Below are 23680 nucleotides of genomic sequence, written 5' to 3'. Positions count from 1 at the left end.
TTGTAATCACAGGAGATAGATTTTTCTCTAATTATTAGCTGTCATGTGAAAGGCGAAGGGTAAACAATGGAATGGGATGTAGTCAATGAATCATGTCCATGCAGCTCTATTCTGATGCTTTCTGAATGGATTGGTGCTAAGAAAAATTCCACAGGTTGTTATTCTTATGGATTTTCCACAACAGAGACTAGGGTTGCTCTTGGAATATGTAGGATGCCACAGATCTGCATGGTGTGGGTGGCTCTCCAGGGCATAAACAGGTCTTATGTCAAAGCTTAGTACAGGATTTCTTTTTTTACCTATGACAGAAGAGTTTTAGGAAACTAGCTTTGTCGGTAACCCAGGGAACACAGGCAGCTCAACTTTTCTGAAAACGGAATTTGGTCTTCCACAATTTCCTTTTTAATAGCTACCGTGGAGAAACCACTTACTGTAGAACAATTATACTGTCTGTAGAGCACTCGATCATTTACATCTTCACATGTGTTTTCAGCCCCAGCAAGGATTTATTATTCTACTTTTTATAATACAAACGTGAGGCCCACAGACTTCAAAGAAATTTCCAGAGAGTGGCAAAACAGAAAACAAATACAAATCTTCTTCTAAATCATATACTTTTCTCCCAATAGCAGCTTGTGACTCTGACAATGAATGCAGAATAAAACCCCAAATTTAGAGCAAGAGGTTTGGGTAGAATGTGCCTGTCTTGCTTATGCTGGCATTTGGATGCCAAGACAAACCAGGCCATCACTTTCGTTGTTTGGCTTAAAGTATTGGTTCTCAAGGTGCGCTCCCTGGGCCAGCAGCCCCATCAGCATCACCTGGGAGCTTGTAAGAAACAGACTCTCAGGCCCCAACTCAGACCTACTGGATCAGAAACTCTGGGGAGGAGCCCAGAAATCTGTGTTGTGAACCAGTCCTGCAGGTGATCCTGATGCCTGCTGCTGTTTGAGAAACACTGATTTAAAGGTACAATCTCACAAATGTCCCCTCCCATGCCCTTATCCCACATTCCAACCTTTAGTTTGAAAGCTTTTTCTGATGCATAATAAGCATCCTTGTCATTTCCTGCATCAGGATGGTTTTCTCTATAACAGTGAGTGAGAAACAGCCACAAATGCTGTGAGAGCTTGGAAGAGTGAGGAGGTGAAGGAAAATGTTGCTAGTTGAGATCATAGCGTTATTCTGGAAGGCTGTTAGGAGTCTCAGGACTTGGGACTTCAGAGTAGAGAAGAGAAAGCAAGAAAGAAAATGAAGAAAGGGCTGAATTTACACTCTCTAAATGGACACTTTCCAATTATGAGTAAGACTAGTTCTAGCACAATCAGTTACTTTTCCTGAAATGCTATTGTCATTTAATATTGGTAATTCCAGCCCATTGGTTCAACTAATCAATTGATACCATCTACTAAGTTTAAAAATGAAAGCAAGCATGGTAAGTAACTCTCAGTGGAAATCAAGGAACAGGGCATCCCTGCTTTATGGCTGGAAAGGATCTGGATAATGCAGAGTAATATGTATTTGTCTGATGGAATGTGCCTGGATCAGCTCTAAGACACCTACAAATGTAGCCCTCAGGGCACTCCATGGGTTTGGAGGAACTGGTTACAGAATACAAAGTAATGGCAAGCGTTTATTGCTCCTCACAAAGCCCAACTTTGTTTCATGAGTATTTGCTGCACACGTTAATAGTTACAACCAACAGGTTTACCAGGCAGAAATCACAAGGATGCTTTCTTTGTCCACTTAAAAAAGCCGAAAGAGAGATGGCGTGTTCCTGCATAGTAGTGAAACTCCCTTTCCTGTTGTTTACTTTTGTCCACATTTGGGCCAGGCTAGGAGAGTAACTTCCGTGGAACTTGTCACAATGACAGGCAGTAGCCCCATTCTTGAACTTTAGGAAGAATCGGTGTGTGCCTTGCTAGACCCTTTGACTCTCTGATGCTAAATGGATGCACATTTTACCTGATAGTACAGAATGGGAAGCCCTTGCTATATAAGTGTTATTCATTTCTTGCAGATACGTGCACAAACATTTGGAGAGTAATTTCCCTCAAGTCAAATGCCCTTAGTTTGAGGAGCAGGCTCCACTCCTCTCTAGAGCAGGAGAGCCTAACTGATGCTGTTGTCATTTCCGCCTTCCCCCTTTTAATCTTGGCCACAGGATGTATTTGTGACCATGCACTTCACAGGAAGCCCTCCAGTGTCCAGTCCATCTTTTCAGATTCATTGTTTGATGTTTCTCTGAAAGTCATTTTCCTATAGGCCAGACTTATTTTTAACAGTTTTATCGAGATATTGTTGACATAAAAATTGTGCATATGTGAAATGTAGCCTTGATGTTTTGATATACATACACATTGTGAAATGATCACCACAGTCAAGCTAGTTAACATATCCATTACCTCTACACTGTCACGATTGTGAGTGTGTGTGTGTGTGTGTTAAGAAGATTTAAGGGCTATCATATCAGCAGATTACAAGTATACAAAACAGTATTGTTAACGGACACCACCATTGCTGTACATTAGATCTCTAGAACAAGACAAGTTATCAAACTATTTCTCAATCACATATTTTTAAAATTATTTGGGTATAGAATCTTGGAGGAAAAAAAATCTTAGGTTTAATTGAGCAACAACAATAAAACCTCTGCTCCTTTGAACCTCATACCAATCATCTATGACATTATCTAGGACTCCCATCATCCACTCTCCTCCTCATCCTGTCCAATCACCAAGATTTTTCCACCTGGATCCTGTTTTCTATCCTAACTCCTCCATCATTCTTGATGATGCAAACATCCTTATAAGTAAATGTCTCCAGGCTCCCTTGCTCCAGCCTCCTATTGCCTTTACAGGATGGGAAGTCAGTGACTAATACTCCTAGGGGTCACTAGGGACCAAACTCCAGTGTAGAGAGGAAAGAATGCTTATATAAATGCAGCCTAAAATTACCTGAGGTGTTTGCTTATTTGTCTTTATCATCTTGAAGCTGTCATGGCCCATAATTAATTAATATCGAGGATGTGTTTCCTCTGTCAATAAGATTCTAGAAAATCAACTGCATGTCAGAAAACCAACTCTGGTACCCACCAGTGGGCCACCTTGTTCCGTGGTCCTACAACCAGCTGGACTGTGCTGTCTCATAGAGCATGGGGTCAGGTTGGTGACATGTGTTCTATCCAGGTTTTTTTTTATTCTGTTCAAGCTCATTGTTTCTGTAGGGAAAGTGATTGAAAATTGTTTACATGGGTTTTGTGACAGAACAGATCCCTGAAAATGATTTAACTCCCTGTAGTTGGTTTTTACAGCCTCTTATTGTGAAGGTTGTCTCCGAAGCCAGCTGCTGGACAGCAATTAGTACAGTACTATTGAGACAACAGAATGGAGGAGGAAATGAAGGTGAAAGGTTGTGTCCAATCTGGTCAAAGTAACCTAAAGTTTTTTTGTTTGTTTGTTTTAATTTCTTTATTGCTTAAGGTATTACATATATGTCCTTATTCCCCCATTACTCCCCACCCCCCATTCATGCCCCCACCCCCCTATTGTCTGTGTCCATTAATTAGAATTATATGCATGCATATAAGTCCTTTGGTTGATCTCTCCCCCTTACCCCACCGTCCCCTACCTTCTCTGAGTGCCCATCAGCAGATGAGTGGATTAAAAAACTGTGGTACATCTACACAATGGAATACTACGCTGTGGTAAAAAAAGGAGTTCTTACCATTTGCAACAACATGAATGGAGATGGAGAGCATTATGCTAAGTGAAATAAGCCAGGCAGAGAAAAATAAATATCACATGATCTCACTCATTTGTGGAATACAATGAACAACATAAAATGATGAACAAAAAACAGATCTAGAGACAGAGAAACATCAATCAGAACGTAACCTAAAGTTTTATGCTAGCTACTAACTGAACACTTGTAAGTGTAGGGCATACTTACATATTTTTAATTCTGTGCCTACAAGGTATGAGGTCTTGTTTTGTCTTGGTGTCAGTGGTCAAAACTGTGGCAGAGAGAGAGTAAATAGCTTGCCTGAAATGGTGGGGCTGAAACTCTAATGTAGGAATGCTTAAGCCCCAAACTGATGGTTTTAACCACCCTGCTCAATTTCTGCTACCCCGGCCCCACTTCCTTCCTCAACTCCCAAACCTTCAAGATAATTGAGAAATTATCTACATCTGATCCATCTTTGTGTTTCTCGCATTGCTTCACTTGGTGTGTATATAGTAGGTGCTCAATATTTGACTGTAAAATGAATACAACTTTATAAAACATATCTGCATTAGGTCCTAATATTTGCAGGAGGCTTGTGCACAAAATGAAAAAAATCTGTATCAAAAATAAAGTCTCTTTCCCTCTTGGTCAATAATTTTTTAATAGGTACAATGAAAAGATAAATATTTAATTCAGAGAGAGGTAACAGTTTGTTTGGTTTGTGGGGAGAATGTGACAGCTGAGTGACAGGCTCAAGTGCTGCAGCCCTCCCTGCCTTCACAGCTGTACAGCGACCTCATCATGGGCAGAGGCACCTTCCTGCCCTTGACTTTCAGCTTGACCTGCCGACTTGTCTACCCTATGATATGTGGGTGAAGTGACTGAGAATCAGTTTTAAATCTAGACCTTACAAGGCTTCACACATTTCTTCTCCCCTCTTGTACAATAGCATGAGGAGAGCTTTGGCCAGGTGTTGCACTTTCTTTTCTTTTCTTTCTTTTTTTTATTATTTCTTTTTTTAATTATTGTCTAAAGTTTTATATATGTCTCCTTTTTCCCCATTGACCCCCCTCCCACAGCCATTCCCACCCAGGGCAAGCCCCCACCGCCCCAGTGTCTGTGTCCATTGGTTATGCTAATATGCATGCATACAAGTCCCTTGGTTGCTCCCTAACCCCCCCCCCTCCCCTGCCATTTGTCTCTGGATCTATTCTTGTTCATTAAATTATGTTGATCATTATATCCCACATATGAGTGAGATCATGTCATATTTATCTTTCTCTGACTGGCTTATTTTGCTTAGCATAATGCTTTCCAGTTCCATCCATGCTATTGCAAATGGTAAAAGTTCATTCTTTTTTATAGTGGCATAGTATTCCATTGTGTAGATGTACCACAGTTTTTTAATTCACTCATCTGCTGATGGGCACTTAGGCTGTTTCCAAATCTTAGCTATTGTAAATTGTGCTGCTATGAACATAGGAGTGCATATATCCTTTCTGATTGGTGTTTCTGGTTCTTGGGATATAGTCTTAGAAGTGGGATTACTGGGTCATATGGGAGTTCCATTTTTAACTTTTTGAGGAAACTTCATACTGTCTTCCACAGTGTCTGCACCAGTCTGCATTCCCAACAGCAGTGCATGAGAGTTCCTTTTTCTCTGCATCCTCTCCAGCACTTGTCATTTGTTGATTTGTCGATGATAGCCATTCTGACAAGTGTGAGATGGAACCTCATTGTTGTTTTGATTTGCATCTCTCAGATGATAAGTGACTTTGAGCATGTTTTCATATGTCTCTTGGCCCTCTGTATGTTCACGTTTGAAAAGTGTCTATTTAAGCCCTTTGCCCATTTTTTTGATTGTATTGTTTATCTTCCTTTTGTTAAGATGTATAAGTTCCCTGTAAATTTTGGAGATTAGGCCCTTATCGGAAATAACATTGGAAAATATGTTCCCCCATGATGTGGGCTTTCTTGTTGTTTTGTTCATGGTTTCTTTTGCTGTGCAGAAGCTTTTTATATTGATGTAGTCCCATTTGTTTATTTTCTCCTTAGTCTCCATTGCCCTAGGAGCTGTATATGTAAAGATGTTGCTACGACATATGTCTGCTATTTTGCTGCCTATGAAGTCTTGTAGGATTTTTATGATTTCCAGTCTTACATTTAAGTCCTTCAGCCATTTTGAGTTTGTTTTTGTGTATGGTGTAAGTTGGTGGTCTAGTTTCATTTTTTTACATGTATCTGACCAAATTTCCCAGCACTATTTATTGAAGAGCCTGTCTTGACTCCATTGTATGCTCTTGCCTCCTTTGTCAAATATTAATTGAGTATAATGGTTTGGGTCGATTTCTGGGTTCTCTGTTCTGTTCCATTGGTCTATATGTCTGTTCTTGTGCCAGTACCAGGCAGTTTTGAGAACCGTGGCTTGGTAAAATAGCTTGATATCTGGTATTGTGATTCCCTCCAACTTTGTTCTCCTTTCTCAGGATTGCTGTGGCCATTCGGGGTCTTTTTTTATTCCTGATGAATTTTTGCAGAGTTTGTTCTAGATCTTTGAAATATGCTGTTGGTATTTTAATGGGGATTGCATAAATCTGTAGATTGCTTTGGGTAGTATGGACATTTTAATGATGATGATTCTACCAATCCATGAACATGGTATGTTCTTCCATTCGTTATGTCTTCCTATATCTCTTTATTCAATGTCCTGTAGTTTTCTCAGTACAGGACTTTTATGTCCTTAGTTTATTCCTAGGTATCTTAATATTTTTGTTGCAATGGTAAATGGGATTTTTTTTTCTTCATTTCTCTTTCTGTGAGTTCATTATTGGTGTATAAAAAGGCCATAGATTTTGGGTGTTAATTTTGTATCCTACTACATTGCCAAATTCATTTATTAGGTTTAGTAGTTTTTTGATGGAGTCTTTGTGGTTTTCTATTTACAGTATCATGTTATCTGCGAATAAGGACAGTTTTACTTCTTGTTTTCCAATTTGAATGCCTTTTATTTCTTCTTCTCATCTGATCGCTATGGCTAGCACTTCCAGTACTATATTGAACAGGAGTGGTGAAAGTGAGCATTCCTGTCTTGTTCCTATTCTTAGGGAAAATGAGTTTAGTTTTTGCCCATTGAGTATGATGCTGGCTGTAGATTTGTCATATAAAGCTTTTATTACGTTGAAGTATGATCCTTCTATTCCCACTTTGCTGAGAGTTTTTATCAAGAAAGGGTATTGGATTTTGTCAAATGCTTTTTCTTCATCGATTGATATGATTATGTGATTTTTGTCTCTCAAGGTTTTTATGTGATGTATCACATTTATTTATTTGTGGATATTGCATCGTTGGAATAAATCCCACTTGGTCATGGTGTATGATCTTTCTAATGTAGTGCTAAATCCGATTTGCTAGAATTTTGTTGAGGATTTTAGCATCTACATTCATCAAGGACAGTGGCCTGTAGGTCTCTTTTTATGTGGTGTCTTTATCTGGTTTTGGGATTAGGGTAATGCTGGAAGCCTTCCTCTTGAATTTTTTTGGAATAGTCTAAGGAGGATAGGTTTTGGTTCTTCTTTGAATGCTTGGTGGGACTCTCCTGTAATGCTGTCCAGACCAGGGCTTTTGTTTGCTGGAAGATTTTTATATATTTCTTTATTGATTTCAGAGAGGAAGGGAGAGGGAGAGAGAGATAGAAACATCAATGATGAGAGAGAATCATTGATCAGCTGCCTCCTGCAGGCCCCCAACCCGAAATCCAGGCATGTGGCCTTGGCTGGAATCGAACCTTGGACCCTTCAGTCCACAGGCCGACTCTCTATCCACTGAGCCAAATCGGCTCAGGCTGTTTGCTGGAAGACTTTTGATCGTTTCTTCAATTTCTTCGGTAGTTATTGGCATATCCAAGTTTTTTGATTCTTCCTTATTGAGTTTTGGGAGATTATATTTTTCTAAGAATATGTTCTTTTTGCCTAGGTCAGTGGTCGGCAATCTGCAGCACACGAGCCACATGCGGCTCGCGAGCGGCGGTTTGCCACTCTGTTGACTTATGAGTTTGCTGAACCACTGGCCTAGGTTGTCCATTTTGTTGGAATAGAGTTCTTCATAGTATCCTATCTAATAAAAGAGTAATATGCAAATTAACCATCACTCTGCTATACCCACAAGCCACGCCCACAAGCCATGCCCACAAGCCAATCAGGAGCGACTATGCAAATAAACCCAACCAAGATGGCTAAGGCCACAGAGAGCAGGAGGGAGGCTTGGGTTTCCTCGGCAATGGAGGAAGCCAAGCTTTCCGCCTGCCCTTGCCAGCCTAGGCCTCCACTCAAGGCTACAAAGTTTCAATGATAGAAGATACATAAATCCCAACAGAAATGGCTGCTGCCACAGAGCGAGCAGAAGGCTTGGCTCCACTCTAGGCTACAAAGTTTCAATTGTAGAAGATAAATAAACCCCAGATACCAGGGCATCCACTTGGGTCGCCAGGGGGTGTGGCCAGCCTGCAAACCACCACAGGCCCCTCATGCAGGCCTCCCCATGCCCCAAGGGAACCCCCACCTTGATCTGGGACACCCTTCAGGACAAACCAGCTGACCCCCACCCGTGCACCAGGCCTCTATCCTATCTAATAAAAGAGTAATATGCAGATTGACCATCACTCCAACACACAAGATGGCTACCCCCATGTGGTCAAAGATCCTGCCCCCATGTGGACACAAGATGGCCACCACAAGATGGCCAGCAAGGGAGGGCAGTTGAGAGGGACCAGGCCTGCAAGGGTGGGCAGTTATGGGTGATCAGGCCAGCAGGAGAGGGCAGTTGGGAGGGACCAGGCCTCAAGGGAGGGCAGATGGGGGCGATCATGTCTTCAGGGAGGGCAGTTAGGGGTGACCAAGTTGGCAGAGGAGGGAAGTTGGGGGCGACCAGGCCTTCAGAAAAAGGCAGTTGGGAGGGACCCAGGCCTGCACAGGAGAGCAGTTGGGGGGGACCAGGCCTGCAGGGGAGGGCAGTTGGGAGGGACCCAGGCCTGCACAGGAGAGCAGTTGGGGGGGACCAGGCCTGCAGGGGAGGGCAGTTAGGGAAAACAGGCTGGCAGGGGATCAGTTAGGCATCAATCAGGCTGGCAGGGGAGTGGTTAGGGGGTGATCAGGCTGGCAGGCAGAAGTGGTTAGCGGCAATCAGGAAGGCAGGCAGGCGAGCAGTTGGGAGCCAGCAGTCCTGGATTGAGAGAGGGATATCCGACTGCCCGTTTAGGCCTGATCGCACTGGCAGTCGGACATCCCTTGAGGGCTCCCAGATTGGAGAGGGTGCAGGCTGGGCTGAGGGACAGCCCCTGTGCACAAATTTCGTGCACCGGGCCTCTAATTTTTTCATAATCATTTGTATTTCTGTTGGATTTGTTGTTACTTCAACTCTTTCATTTCTGATTTTGTTTATTTGGGTCCTCTCTCTTTGCTTCTTGTTGAGCCTGGCTAGAGGTTTATGAACCTTGTTTATCTTTTCAAAAAACCAGCTCTTTGTTTTCTTGATCTGTTGTATTTTTTTTTTCTGGTCTCTATGTTGTTTATCTACACTCTGATCTTTATTATTTCCTACCTTCTGCTTATGCTGGGCTTTTCTTGTTGTTCTCATTCTAACTCTTTGAGCTGTAGGGTTAGATAATTTATTACCATTTTTTCTTGTGTTTTTGAGGTAGGCCTGTAGAGCTATGAACTTCCCTCTCAAGACTGCTTTCACTGTGTCCCATAGATTTTGGATTGTTGTATTTTCATTGTCATTTGTTGCCATGATGCTTTTTATTTCTTCTTTGATCTCTTTGGTAACCCAATCATTGTTTATCATGCTGTTTAGCCTCCAGGTGTTTTTTTAATTGTTTTTATTGTAGTTGATTTCTAATTTTATGCCTTTGTGATCTGAGAAAATACTTGATATGATTTCTATCTTCTTGAATTTGAAGAGACTTTACCTGTGACCCAATATGTGTTCTATCTTTGAAAATGACCCATGTGCACATGAGAAGAATGTATATTCTGTAGCTTTGGGGTGAAATGTTCTGAAGATGTCAATTAATTCCATCTGATCTAGTGAGTCATTTAGGATTGATGGTTTTTTGTTGATTTTTTGTTTAGAGGATTTATCTGGTGGTGTTAGTGGGGTATTCAAGTCCCCTACTATGACTGTATTGCTGTCAATCTCTCCCTTGATATCTTCCGGAAGTTCTTTTATGTATTTGAGTGTTCCTGTATTGGATGCATATATGTTTACCAGAGTTATATCTTCTTGTTGAATTGCTCCCTTTAGTATTATGAAGTGGCCTTCCTTATCTCTTGTTATGGCCTTCACTTTGAGGTCTAATTTGTCAGATATAAGAATGAATCCTTTGTTCTGAGGTGGGTCTCCTGTAGACAGCAGATATATGGGTCATGTTTTCTAATCCACTCAGCTATCCTATGTATTTTGATTGGGACATTTAATCCATTTACATTTAAAGTTATTATTGCCGAAACCGGTTTGGCTCGGTGGATAGAGCATCGGCCTGCGGACTGAGGGGTCCCGGGTTTGATTCCGGTCAACAGCATGTACCTTGGTTGCGGGCACATCCCCAGTAGGGGGTGTGCAGGAGGCAGCTGATCGATGTTTCTCTCTCATCGATGTTTCTGACTCTCTATCTCTCTCCCTTCCTCTCTGTAAAAAATCAATAAAATATATTAAAAAAATAAAGTTATTATTGATAGGTACCTGTTTTTCATCATTTTTTTCTTTATGCTTGTGTTCCTTCTTCCCTTCCTATTTCTTCTTTTTACAGCAGTCCCTCTAGCATTTCTTACATTACTGGTTTGGTGGTAATAAACTCCCTTAGTCCTTTCTTATCTTTGAAGCTCCTGATTTCCCCATCACCTTTGATTGATAGCCTTGCTGGGTACAGTATTCTTAGATTCAGACCCTTGCTTAGCGTGACTTTGTATATTTCTTTCCATTCCCTTCTGGCTTGATGTGTTTCTGTTGACAAATCAGTCAATAGTCTTATGGGATATCCTTTGTAGGTAACTTTCTGTCTCTACCTGGCAGCCTTTAAGATTCTTACTTTGTCATTGGTGTTTGCCAATTTAATTATAATGTGTCTTGGTATCAGTCTTTTGGGGTTCATCTTGTTTGGGACTCTGTGATCTTCTTGTATTTGTATGAGTTTTTTCTTCCCAATGTCAGGAATGTTTTCTGTCATTATTTCTTCAAACAGGTTTTCTATTCCTTGCTCAGTTTCCTCTCCTTCTGGTATCCTATTATGTGGATGTTGTTTCCTTTCATGTTGTTGCAAAATTCCCTTAGGCTCTCCTCCTATTTTTTTAAGTTTGCTTTTTCCTAGATGTTGCTCTGCTTGGGTATTTTTTCCTAACTTCTCTTCTAGCTCACTGATGCAGTCCTCTGCTTCTTCTACTCTACTGTTGATGCTTTCTATTGAGTTCTTTAATGCAGCGATGTCATTTTTCATTTTTTCTTGCTTCTTCTTCATTTCCTCTTGTTTCTTATACATATTGTTGAACTTGCCTTCCATCCTTTTCAGCGTCCTTATTACCATTGCTCTGAATTCTATCTCTGAAATATTGCTTGTCTCCATTTTGTTTACTTCCTTTTCCAGGTGAATCCTCCTTTTCTTTCGTATGTGGGGTGTTTCGTTGCCTTCCCCTGATTGCTCCTCTCAGTGTGTTATGTAGCTCTCTCTCTCCTGCATTGATTTAAAGGCACAAAATACAACACTGCAAGACACAATGCACAGGGCAACAAATACAAATTTATTCATGATACTATTAACCCCAAATAAAGTTGAGAATTAGAGTATAGAAAGAGTGCAAAAATGATATTGGGAAAAGGAAAAAAATGTAAGAGAGAAAAGAAAGAAGAGTAAAAGGAAGGGGGAGAAATATATGTATATGGGGAGAAAACCCAAGAAAACAACAACTAATCCAAGAAATGCAGTAACAAACACCCAAACAACAAACACCCAGATGAATCTAAGGAGGCATAGCTTATTTCCAGACAGTAAGGTGAAGGAATTGAATTAATGGGGAAATAGCCACCATTCAGTATAGAGGAAGTATAAGAAGAAAAATAAAAGACAAAATACAAAAAAAAGAAAATATATATATAAAAGAATATATACACTGAGTGGCCTGCTGGTCAAACTCCTGGTCGAGAGGACAATTTGCATATTAGCCTTTTATTATATAGGATATATACTGAGTGGCCAGATTATTATGCATTCAGATATCATAATAATCTGGCCACTCATTGTGTGTGTGTGTGTGTGTGTGTGTGTGTGTGTGTGTGTGTGTATTTTTTCCTCTTTAATCTACATGTCTATGTATTTGTCTATTATTGGAAAAGGAGAATAGAGAGTAGATAGGTCTGAGCTGGTGATTGGAATTTATTAAGCTAATAGTAGAAGAAGAGAACAAGCTAGGAGAGGAAAAACAGAAGAAAAGAAAAAAGAAAAACAAACAAACAAACAAACAACAAAAATAAGACAGAAAGAAAAAGGAAAAAAATTGGATAATGAAGAAAGAGAAGAGAGAAGTATGTATGGACTTGGAGCAGTGGAGAAGAAGTGATATATATAAGTAAGATCAATTTTTAACTGGGAGTAAAAAGAAAAGATAGAGAAAAACTAGAGCAGGAACAGGCTAAGAGAAACAGGACAAAAAAGGGGCAAAGTGGGGAAGAGAGTGTTGGCATAAAGAAAAAATTTAGATTGAGTAAAATAATGCTATAAGAAAAGTAAAAATAGAATGTAGAACACTAATCCCAAAATAAAATAAAATAAATAAAAAATAAAATAAAACTTTTAAAAAGGTAAAATAATAGTAGTAATAATAATTAAAATATAACAATAAAAATAGTAAAATCAAGTGAGGAAAAAATGTAGTTTCTTAAGTAAAAGATATAAAATAAAAAAGTGAAGTAATGAAGGTCGTTCACTTCCTCTACTGTTCTGCTTGGCACATCTGTTTCCTGTCAGGTAGTCAGCACAGTATTGAAGTTCCCTGCGATCCACTGCTCCTCTGTGTCATAAGCCACAACCTTGTTTTCAAGCAGGCGGGATGTCTCTGCTCACTTTGTTTCTCAGCCTGCTTTCAGTTGTATTTATACAAGAGTCAATTTCTGACACAACCCCTGGGTGGCAGTGTTTCTGCATTACTATCCAGGACTAAATTGCCTCTCTACCCAGTGTTTAGATTCTTCTTTCCCTGCCACTCTTAATACTGGGTTGGAAGAACAGACTGCCCAGAGCTGGTTTCCTGCTCCTCTCTCCTTATTCCGATCCCCAGTTTCCACAAAAACAACTTTCCCCTGCAGTCTCAGTGAGTGTTTTTAATTGGAAAATCTTATGTACTGGACTTAGTAAGCAAAAGCAAGGAGGTAAAAAGGAAAAAAGACAATGTAACCACGCCGACTCACATCTTTTCTCCTGGCACTGTGCAGCTGGTATAGAACTTCAGGCTGCCTTTCTGGGCCCAGCCCAGCTGTGGGCTAATATCTAGAGTCTTCTTCTGCCAGCAGCCCTGTGGACCCCCTTCCACATTCGAGGGCTACAGTGACCCCAATGGCTGCGGATTCTGTGGGGCACACTCTTCCTCTGAGACTATAGTCCCCGCTGCGTGCATCTCTCCCTCTAGCCTGGATCCCAGATCTCTACTTTCTCTAGGCGATATCTGCCCTTTCCATCCATGGATTGCCTTGCCAGCTGTGTTTAATTTGCCAATTCTGGGTGCATGTTGTTTGATTCAGCTATTCCTTCTATCTGCTCTGTGAGAAGGCACTGCTTTGTCTCCCCCTGATCAGAATTTTTAGGCACCCATAGTTGGTGAGGTTGTAGTCTTGGTATTTGTGGGTTCGCAGCTGAGGCAACTGGTTCCTGGGCATTGTGGTTGCAGGGTCCTGGGAGGTATCCAAGGTCTCCCTGATTGAAGGTAAGGCTGGGCTTCCGATCACAGCTGGTCTCCCCTTCAAGATGGTGCAGTCTCTGCTGCAGAGCTGGCTGCTCCAGGAGAGATTTCAGCAGTAGTAGAGGCTGTCCGGCCAGGGGAGCCTGATCCACCAGTCCCCAACTGTCCTGTGGAATATAGCTGTCCCTCATTCACAAATACAGACACTCTCCGCATGTCCACACACTTTCCTTTCACTATCTCACTCACACATTATCTTGCAGCCTGCTGTCCCATCGGCAGCCATCTTGGATCCCCCCAGGTGGTGCACTTTCAACCTGGGTCCCCAATGAGACACATAGAGTAGATCTGAGTCAGCCCAGCCTAGATTATCTGACTCTTAGTTGTTTGATTCACCCCATCCAATTGCAGATCCAGTGAAATAAAAATTTATGTTAAAGCCATTGAATATAGCATATGTTCCTATTGTTTTCAGAGTTAATTTCCAGGGTCCCTAATTGAACAATGAGCTGTATAACAACAGATAATGATTTGCTCACTAGCTTCCACACTTTATTTTTTTAAATTTCTTTATTGATTAAGGTATTACATATGTGTCCTCATCCCTCCTTTAACCCCCCAAACCGACCCCCCCACTCATGCCCTCACACCCCTGGTGTTCGTGTCCATTGGATAGGCTTATATTCAAGCATACAAGTCCTTTGGTTGATCTCTCCTCCTTTCTCGCACCCTCCCCTACCTTCCCTCTGAGGTTTGGTAGTCTGATCGATGCTTCTCTGTCTCTGGATCTGTCCCTGTTCATCAGTTTATGTTGTTCATTATATTCCACATATGAGTGAGATCATGTGGTATTTATCTTTCTCTAACTGGCTTATTTCGCTTAGCTTAATGCTCTCCAGTTCCATCCATGCTGCTGCAAATGGTAAGAACTCCTTCCTTTTTACTGCAGCATAGTACTCCATTGTGTAGATGTACCACCATTTTTAATCCATTCATCTGCTGATGGGCACTTAGGCTGTTTCCAAATCTTAGCTATGGTAAATTGTGCTGCTATGAACATAGGGGTGCATATATCCTTTCTGATTGGTGTTTCTAGTTTCTTGGGATATATTCCTAGAAGTGGGATTACTGGGTCAAATGGGAGTTCTATTTTTAGTTTTTTGAGGAAACTCCATACTGTTCTCCACAGTGACTGCACCAGTTTGCATTCCCACCAGCAGTGCAATAAGGTTCCTTTTTCTCCGCATCCTCACCAACACTTGTCGTTTGTTGATTTGTTGATGATAGCCATTCTGACAGGTGTGAGATGACACTGCAGTGTTGTTTTGATTTGCATTTCTCGGATAATTAGTGACTGAGCATGTTTTCATATGTCTCTTGGCCTCCCTTCTGTCCTCCTTTGAAAAGTGTCTATTTAGGTCCTTTGCCCATTTTTTGATTGGATTGTTTATCTTCCTTTTGTTAAGTTGTATGAGTTACCTGTAAATGTTGGAGATTAAACCCTTATCGGTGATGACATTAGCAAATATCTTCTCCCATGCAGTGGGCTTTCTTATTGTTTTGTTGATGGTTTCTTTTGCTGTGCAAAAGCTTTTTATTTTGATGTAGTCCCATTTGTTTATTTTCTCTTTAGTTTCCATTGCCCTAGGAGCAGTATCGGTGAAGAAGTTCCTTTGACATATGTCTAAGATTTCGCTGCCTGTGGATTCCTCTAGTATTTTTATGGTTTCCCATCTTATGTTTAAGTCCTTTATCCATTTGAGTTTATTTTTGTGTATGGTGTAAGTTGGTGGTCTAGTTTCATTTTTTTGCATGTATCTGTCCAATTTTCCCAACACCATTTGTTGAAGAGACTGTCTTGACTCCATTTTATGTTCATGCATCCTTTGTCAAATATTAATTTTGCATAGTGGTTTGGGTCGATTGCTGGGATCTCTATTCTATTACATTGATCTATATGTCTGTTCTTGTGCCAGTACCAGGCTGTTTTAAGAACAGTGGCTTTGTACTACAGCTTGATATCTGTTATTGAGATTCCACCTACTTTGTTCTTCTTTCTCAGGATTGCTACAGCTATTTAGGGTCTTTTTTTATTCCAGATGAATTTTTGGAAAGTTTGTTGTAGGTCTGTGTAATATGCCATTGGTATTTTAGTGGGGATTGCATTGAAACTGTAGATTGCTTTGGGTAGTATGGACATTTTGATGATGTTTATTCTACCAATCCATGAACACAGTATGTTCTTCTATCTGTTTATGACTTCCTCTATATCTTTTTTCAGTGTCCTGTAGTTTTTCGCATAGAGGTCTTTTACCTCCTTAGTTAAGTTTATTCCTAAGGATATTAATTTTTTTGGTGTGATGGTAAATGGGATTGCTTTTTCAGTCTCTCTTTCTATAAGTTCACTATTGGTATAAAGAAATGCCATAGATTTCTTCGCATTAATTTTGTATCCTGCTACATTGCCAAATTCATGTATTAAGTCTATTAGTTTTCTGATGGAGTCTTTAGGGTTTTCTATGTACAATATCATGTCATCTGTGAATAAGGACAGTTTTACTCCTTCTTTTCCAATTTGGATGCCTTTTATTTCTTCTTGTTGTCTGATTACAATGGCTCGTACTTCCAGTACTATGTTGAACAGGAGTGGTGAGATTGGGCATCCCTGTCTTGTTCTTGTTCTTAGGGGAAATGGTTTTAGTTTTTGCCCATTGAGTATGATGTTGGCTGTGGGTTTGTCATATATGGCTTTTATTATGTTGAGGTATGATCCTTCTATTCCCACCTTGCTGAGTATTTGATCAAGAAGGGGTGTTGAATTTTGTCAAATGCTTTTTCTGCATCAATTGATATGATTATGTGATTTTTATCTCTCAATTTGTTTATGTGATGTATCACGTTTATTGATTTGCGAATATTGTACCATCCTTGCGTCCCTGGGATAAATCCTACTTGGTCATGGTGTATTATCTTTCTGATGTAGTGCTGGATCTGGTTTGCTAGAATTTTGTTGAGGATTTTGGCATCTATGTTCATGAGAAATATTGGTCTATAATTCCCTTTCATTGTGTTGTCTTTATCTGGTTTTGGTATTAGGGTGATGCTGGCTTTATAGAATGAGCTCGGAAGTGTTCCTTCCTCTTGAATTTTTTGGAATAGTCTGAGTAGGATAGGCTTTATTTCTTCCTTGAATGTTTGGTAAAATTCGCCTGTAACGCCATCTGGCCCCAGGCTTTTGTTTGCTGGGAGCTTTTTGATGACTGCTTCAATTTCTGCCATAGTTATCGGCCTATTGAGATTTTTAGAATCTTCCTGATTGAGTTTTGGAAGGTTGTATTTTTCTAGGAATATGTCCATTTCCTCTAGGTTGTCTAGTTTGTTGGAGGAGAGTTGTTCATAGTATTTTTTAACAATCCTTTGTATTTCTGTGGGGTCTGTTGTTATTTCGCCTCTCTCATTTCTGATTTTGTTTGAGTCCTCTCTCTTTGTTTCTTGGTGAGCCTGGCTAGAGGTTCATCAATCTTGTTTATCCTTTCAAAGAACCTGCTCTTGGTTTCATTGATCTTTTGTATTGTATTTTTGGTCTCTATGTCATTTATTTCTGTTCTGATCTTTATTATCTCCTTCCTTCTGCTCACTCTGGGCTTTTCTTGTTGCACTTTTTCTAATTCTTTGAGTTGTAGAGTTAGATGATTTACTACCATTTTTTCTTGTTTTTGGAGTTAGGCTTGTAGAGCTATAAACTTCCCTCTCAGGACTGCTTTCATTGTGTCCCATAGATTTTGTATTGTTGTGTTTTTGTTGTCATTAGTTTCCAGAATGCTTTTAATTTCTTCTTTGATCTCTTTGGTAACTCAGTCATAATTTAATAGCCTGCTATTCAGCTTCTAAGTGTTTGAGATTTTTGGATTGTTTTTATTTTAGTTTATTTCTAATTTTATGGCATTGTGGTCTGAGAAGATGCTTGGTATGATTTCAATCTTCTTGAATTGGGGAGACTTTGCTTGTGACCCAATATGTGGTATATTTTTGAAAATGTCCCATGTGCACTTGAGAAGAACGTATATTCCGTGGCTTTGCGGGGAAATGTTCTGAAGATGTCAGTTAAGTCCATCTGATCTAGTGAGTCATTTAGGATTGCTGTGTCTTTGCTGATTTTTTGTCTAGAGGATTTATCCAGTGATGTCAGTGGTGTATTAAAGTCCCCTACTATGATTGTATTGTTGTCGATCTCTTTCCTGATATCTTCAAGGAGTTTTGTTATGTATTTGGGTGCTCCTGCATTGGGTGCATATATGTTTATCAGGGTTATATCCTCTTGTTGTATTGATCCCTTTAGCATTATTAAGTGGCCTTCCTTATCTCTTGTTATGGCATTTACTTTGAGGTCTATTTTGTCAGATATAAGTATTGCTACCCCAGCTTTTTTTTATTTCCATTTGCCTGAAAGATATTTTTCCATCCCTTCACTTTCAATCTGTGTGAGTCTCTTGTTCTGAGGTGGGTCTCTTGTAGAAAGCATATATATGGGTCATGTTTTTTTATCCATTCAGCCACTCGATGTCTTTTGATTGGAGCATTTAGTCCATTTATGTTTAAAGTTATTACTGAAAGGTATTTGTTTGTAGTCATATCTATTTTTGTGTCTGTGTTCCTTCTTACCTGTTTATTTTTTTCTTTTTACAGCATTCCCTTTAGCATTTCTTGCATTGCTGGTTTGGTGGTGATAAACTCCCTTAGCCTTTTTTTTGTCTGCGAAGCTCCTGATTTCCCCTTCAATTTTGATTGGTAGTCTTGCTGGATACAGTATTCTTGGATTCAGTCCTTTGCTTTGCAACACTTTGTATACCTCCTTCCATTCCCTTGTAGCTTGATGTGTTTCTGTTAAGAAATCATTTGATAATCTGATGGGGGTTCCTTTGTAGGTAACTCTCTGTCTCTCTCTTGCCGCCTTTAAGATTCTCTCTTTGTCGTTGATATTTGCCATTGAAATTATGATGTATCTTGGTGTGGGTCTTTTGGGGTTGATTCTGCTTGGGACTCTCTGTACTTGTGTAACTTTTTTCTTTCCCATATCTGGGAAGTTTTCTGTCATTATTTCTTCAAATAGATTTTCTAATCCTTGCTGCTCTTCTTGTTCTTCTGGCAGCCCTATTATACATATGTTACTTTGTTTCATGTTGTCCCAAAGCTCCCTTAGGTTTTCCTCCTGCTTTTTAATTTTTTTATCCAATTGCTGTTCAGATTGAGCTTGTTTCTGTACCTGATCTTCTAACTCACTAATTCAGTCCTCTGCTTCTTCTAGTCTACTGTTGAAACTTTCCATGGTGTTTTTGATTGTAGCTCTATCACTTTTCATTTCTTCCTGATTCTTGCATAGGTTGTTAATTTTTTCATCCATCCGATGTATAAATTCCACGACTATTACTATGAACTCTTTTTTGGTCATGTTGCATGCTTCAATTTCACTAATTTCCTTTCTTTGCGACTCCTCATTTTCTTTCCTCTGGGGATTGTGTCATCTCCCTATTCTGACTATCACTAGAAGGTTCAAACATCGAGTTGCGTGGACCTGGGCCATGTGCTGTGGGAGCTTCGCACCACCCGAGTGTCACTGAAGTGCTCCAACACTAGGACATGTGGCTGCCGTGGGTTGGTGGGAACCAGGCTCAACCAGGGTGAGTGTTACCAGTGTTCAGTTTGGTCTCATGTGCACACCTAGAATCATGGACCCCACCTGCACTGCACTGTTTGCGTGTGCCGAAAATGAGTCCCCTAGCATGTGCCAGGAGTCAGAGTTTCCCTGTGTCTGCACCAAGAATCAAGTATCAGAGTCTCTGTTGCCTCGATAATTTGAGTATCAGAGTCTCTGTTGCTTCAGGAATTTGAGTTTGATTCTCAGCTTCTTGCTGAGAATCAGAATCCCCGTGTGCACATGCACCAAGAATTGGAGTCACTGGCTCTTAGTGTGAATGCGCTGTGAGTCAGGGATCCCAGGCGCACATGGCAAGAAACAGAGACAAGTTAGTGGTGCTCAGTGCTGCTTCTTGCCAGGAGAATCTGGGTCCCAGTCACCATGGGGGACTGGGTTGCACAGTAGCACTGTGGTGTGCCTGTGCTGCGGAAGACAGACTTACGTGTGCACTGCAGAAAACAGACTTCCGTGTGCGCTTGCCCAGAATCGAAGTCAGGTGGCACTGCCGCCCTGCGTGGGCTTTAGGTTTGGTCACCCATTTGGGTGGCAGGGAGCAGATTCCAGTCTCTGTGTGTGCGCAGGCTCAAATTCTCATAGCAGAGCTGCGGTCCATGTGCACGCGCTCCCAAACTCAAATTCCCGTAGGGGCACTGCAGCCAAGTGAGGGGCAGGTCTATCAGTTACTATGGCGCCATCCACAATCCTGCAGGGAGGGGGATAGGCTCGTTGACTCACAGAAATCTGCGGCCAGGAAGTCTGGATTCTTGTTGTCTGTTGGTCTGAAGCTGTGGTCACAGTTCTCTGTCCCCAGTGGCTGCAGGGTCCTGGTTTGCATCTGAGACATGACTGGGTGGTGCTGAGGCCAGGATCCTAGTCTCAAGCAGCTCTGTTTCTCAAGATGGCATGGTCTCTGTGCCCGCACTGGCCGCCCAGAAGTGTCCGCTTTGTGCACAGGGCTCCGCCGTCTAAGACTGCCTGGTTTGGCAGCCTCTTGGAGGACCTGCAGAATCTAACTGTCCCTAGCTCATACACACACACACCACACACGTCTACTCTCTCCTCTATGGTTCCCTCACTCTCTCACACTCTCTCCCTCCCTACCTTCCTGCCAGTCGCCATCCTTGTTCCGACCCCACACTTTAATATTTTAGAGATGGCCCAGGATTGGGAAGCTAGGACAGTTAACCTATTAAACAGTCAGAGACATTCCCAAGTCTTTCAAGAAGAGCAGCCTCCCTGAGATAACTCCTTAATGTAGAGATTATATCCTTTTTTAGCAAGTTAGACTTGGGTATTCATAATCACGATTAGAAAATGTCTAATATTATCTGCAATTCACTTTAAAATATTTAAAATGTTGTTTGTGTTATGCATGTGTTATATTTCACTATCTACCCTAGAGCTCACTAGTGAACATTTAAAGCCCCTAATCAATAGTATACACTACTGGGTCTAGTTTATTTATTATTTCAGAGTCTGTATTCATAAACTCAGCTCTGTTAGTGCCCTTGCATTATCTTTATCTCTGATCAGCACCAGGTGTTTTATTAATTAGAATAATGTAAAGAATGATTTTAATTGTGAAGTCAACATATTTGGATTGGCTATAAATATTGTCTATGTTTCTGCCTTTGCAGGAATTGGATAAGACATCCTGAGAAGCTAGGGTCCTGTACCTTTTAAACTGGTTCCCAGATCTATGATTAGCTCTGGTTCTTATATATAGCCACTTTTGGAGGATTCTGAATAGTCTCAAGTCAGTCTCACAAAATGTTTACTGAAATGCCTAAAAGAACAATAGTATAACTACTTTCTCATAACTATGTTATCTGTAGAAGACTGCACTTGTAGGACATTTGGTCCTGTACATAATCTCAATGAGTGGTTTAGTTCAGATCAAAGGCCCTTGATAATTTGGTTCTGCCAACACTTCATCATGAATTACAATAAAAATAACATAACAAAGGTAAATGTTTGTATTATTTAAAGAATTATGGACCAAGTATCTCTATGGACTTTTTGGAGAGGACCAAATATTAAGGACCATTAGGCATAGATCAAATGTCTACATGGCTGCTTTGGACAAGATCAAATGTCTGTTAATCCAGAATAGGGGTGGGGAACATCTGGCCCATGGGCTGTATATGATCTGCAAAATCATTTGGTCTGGCCCCACTAAGGCATTAGGTCTGAGTTAATTAAATGTTTGACCAAATATAGCAGCTAACTTTTAAGTTGATAATTTTGTATGGCCTAGGAATGATGTTATAAATATCCAAATGGCCCTTGGCAGAAAAAAAGGTTCCCCACCCCTGAATTATAGCATAATATTGGTGGTGAGGTCCTGGGAGCAGAGACATAGAGACATTTTTCTGTCACTAACTGTTGTAGATTACCAATATCCACCAAGACAACCTAATAATTGAGTATATCCAAATTGCCTTATCTCAGTTATAATTGCTTCTTAAAAAGATTGAGTTGGCCCGGTTGGTGTGGCTCAGTGGTTGAGCACCAACCTATGAACAAGGAGGTCACGGTTCAATTGCTGGTTGGGGCACATGCCTGGGTTGAGAGCTTGATCCCCAGTAGGGAGTGTGCAGGAGGCAGCCGATCAATGGTTCTCTCTCATTATTGATGTTTCTATCTCTCTCCCTCCCCTTTTCTGTCTGAAATCAATAAAAATGTATTTACAAAAGAAGATTGAGTTAAAACCTAATCATAAGTGGAATGGATAAATAAAGGGGGTATATATCTTCAATGAAATTTTATTAAGCAACCTAAAAGTGTTACTATATGTAACATAGGGTAAATCTCAAAAACTTTATATTTAGCTGTACATTTCACATTTTGCTGTGTATATATATTCTACTCCAATTAAAAAACAACTAGCCATAAGAAAGATATCAAGAAAATCAGCATATGCATGGCATACCAGGAATTATCCTACTTATTCAGAACTCTGATTCTTGCCTATAAATTCTCCTTTTCAAATAAATTTTAAATTACAGGCTGCCATCTTATCATTGTTCCATTTATTTTGAGGCTCTCAGGAACTTGAAATATTCAGCTAATTGCATTACAGGAGGGCCACACTTTTGTACAAATCCAAAGATGCTTTCAATAGACTATGAAGTGAATATGTGAAGAGCTCCTGCAGGAATTTTTCAGGGACAGATGGCACCAACTAGAAACTAGAACTCTTTCTACTATAATACATTCTAGTATGAAATTTTCTTACAGTTTAATTTTTTCGGTTGCTTAAGGTAAAGTGATTCTTTCAGTATAGATTATGTAAATTCACTTTATTTAAAAAGAATAGTATGTTGATATATTTTTCAAGTAGTTGAGGATTAAATGAAAATTTTAGATGTTTTAGAAAGTTTATTTTATACTTTAAATTTAAAAATATGCTATTAAATTGTGAAAAAACAAATTATAATAAATAAATGATTAAATAAATAATTTATAAGCTACAGTTATATAATTCATACTTTTAACACTTTGGTCTGCTCTTTCCAGGCTTATCTTTTATTTTTCTTATAACCTTTCTACTGTAGTCTACATTTATATGAACTTTAGGACGCTGAGGTTTCTTCCTTCAACATTCATCTCATTAGTATTTCAAGACAGGCTCCCAGAGTGGCAGCCTGGGTCGGAGTGAAGTGAATATTGATGCTAGTATTGCATGCTTTGCCCTGTGTCAATCAGAATATTACCTCCCCAAAGATTAAGAGATAAAAATATCTGGAAAGAACACAGACCAGAAAAAATAGATGAATAATATGTCTAAGGTGAAAAAAGCTTAAAGAAATTATAATGATTTACTCTAAAGGAGCAAGGCTGAAATCAGAATTCTCAGGTTTGGTTTCTTTTTGAAATCTCATAAATTGAACGTTACTTTTTTAATTTTGAAATAATTTTAGGCAGTTGCAAAATAGTACAGAAAATATGATACCTCTTCACCTAGTTTTCCCCAATTATAACAAGCCATGCAACCATAATGTGACAGTCAATAAGAAATTAACATTGGGAGTTCAAGAAAATGGCAAATGAATAGGCAGACGTGTCGTGCACCTTGTCCCAGGGCCAAACTGGAAATACAATTAAATTGGAGAACAATCACCTGGAATTACCAACTGATGTCCAGCTGATGAGGAGACTTACATCAAGGAAGGACAGAAAACACCTGGAGACAGGTAGGAAGGGTGCCATCAAGAGAGGAGCTCACCCAGTTTCCAGGGATGGCAGGTCAGCAAGCTGAGAATGAGGAGGGAGCTTCTGGCTACAAGAGGTTCTGTTCCCTCAGAAGAACAAGGAT

The sequence above is a fragment of the Plecotus auritus genome, assembly GCF_963455305.1.
Source record: "Plecotus auritus genome assembly, chromosome: X".
NCBI classification, from domain to species: Eukaryota; Metazoa; Chordata; class Mammalia; order Chiroptera; family Vespertilionidae; genus Plecotus; species Plecotus auritus.
Note: the sequence above shows the minus strand (reverse complement) of the source record.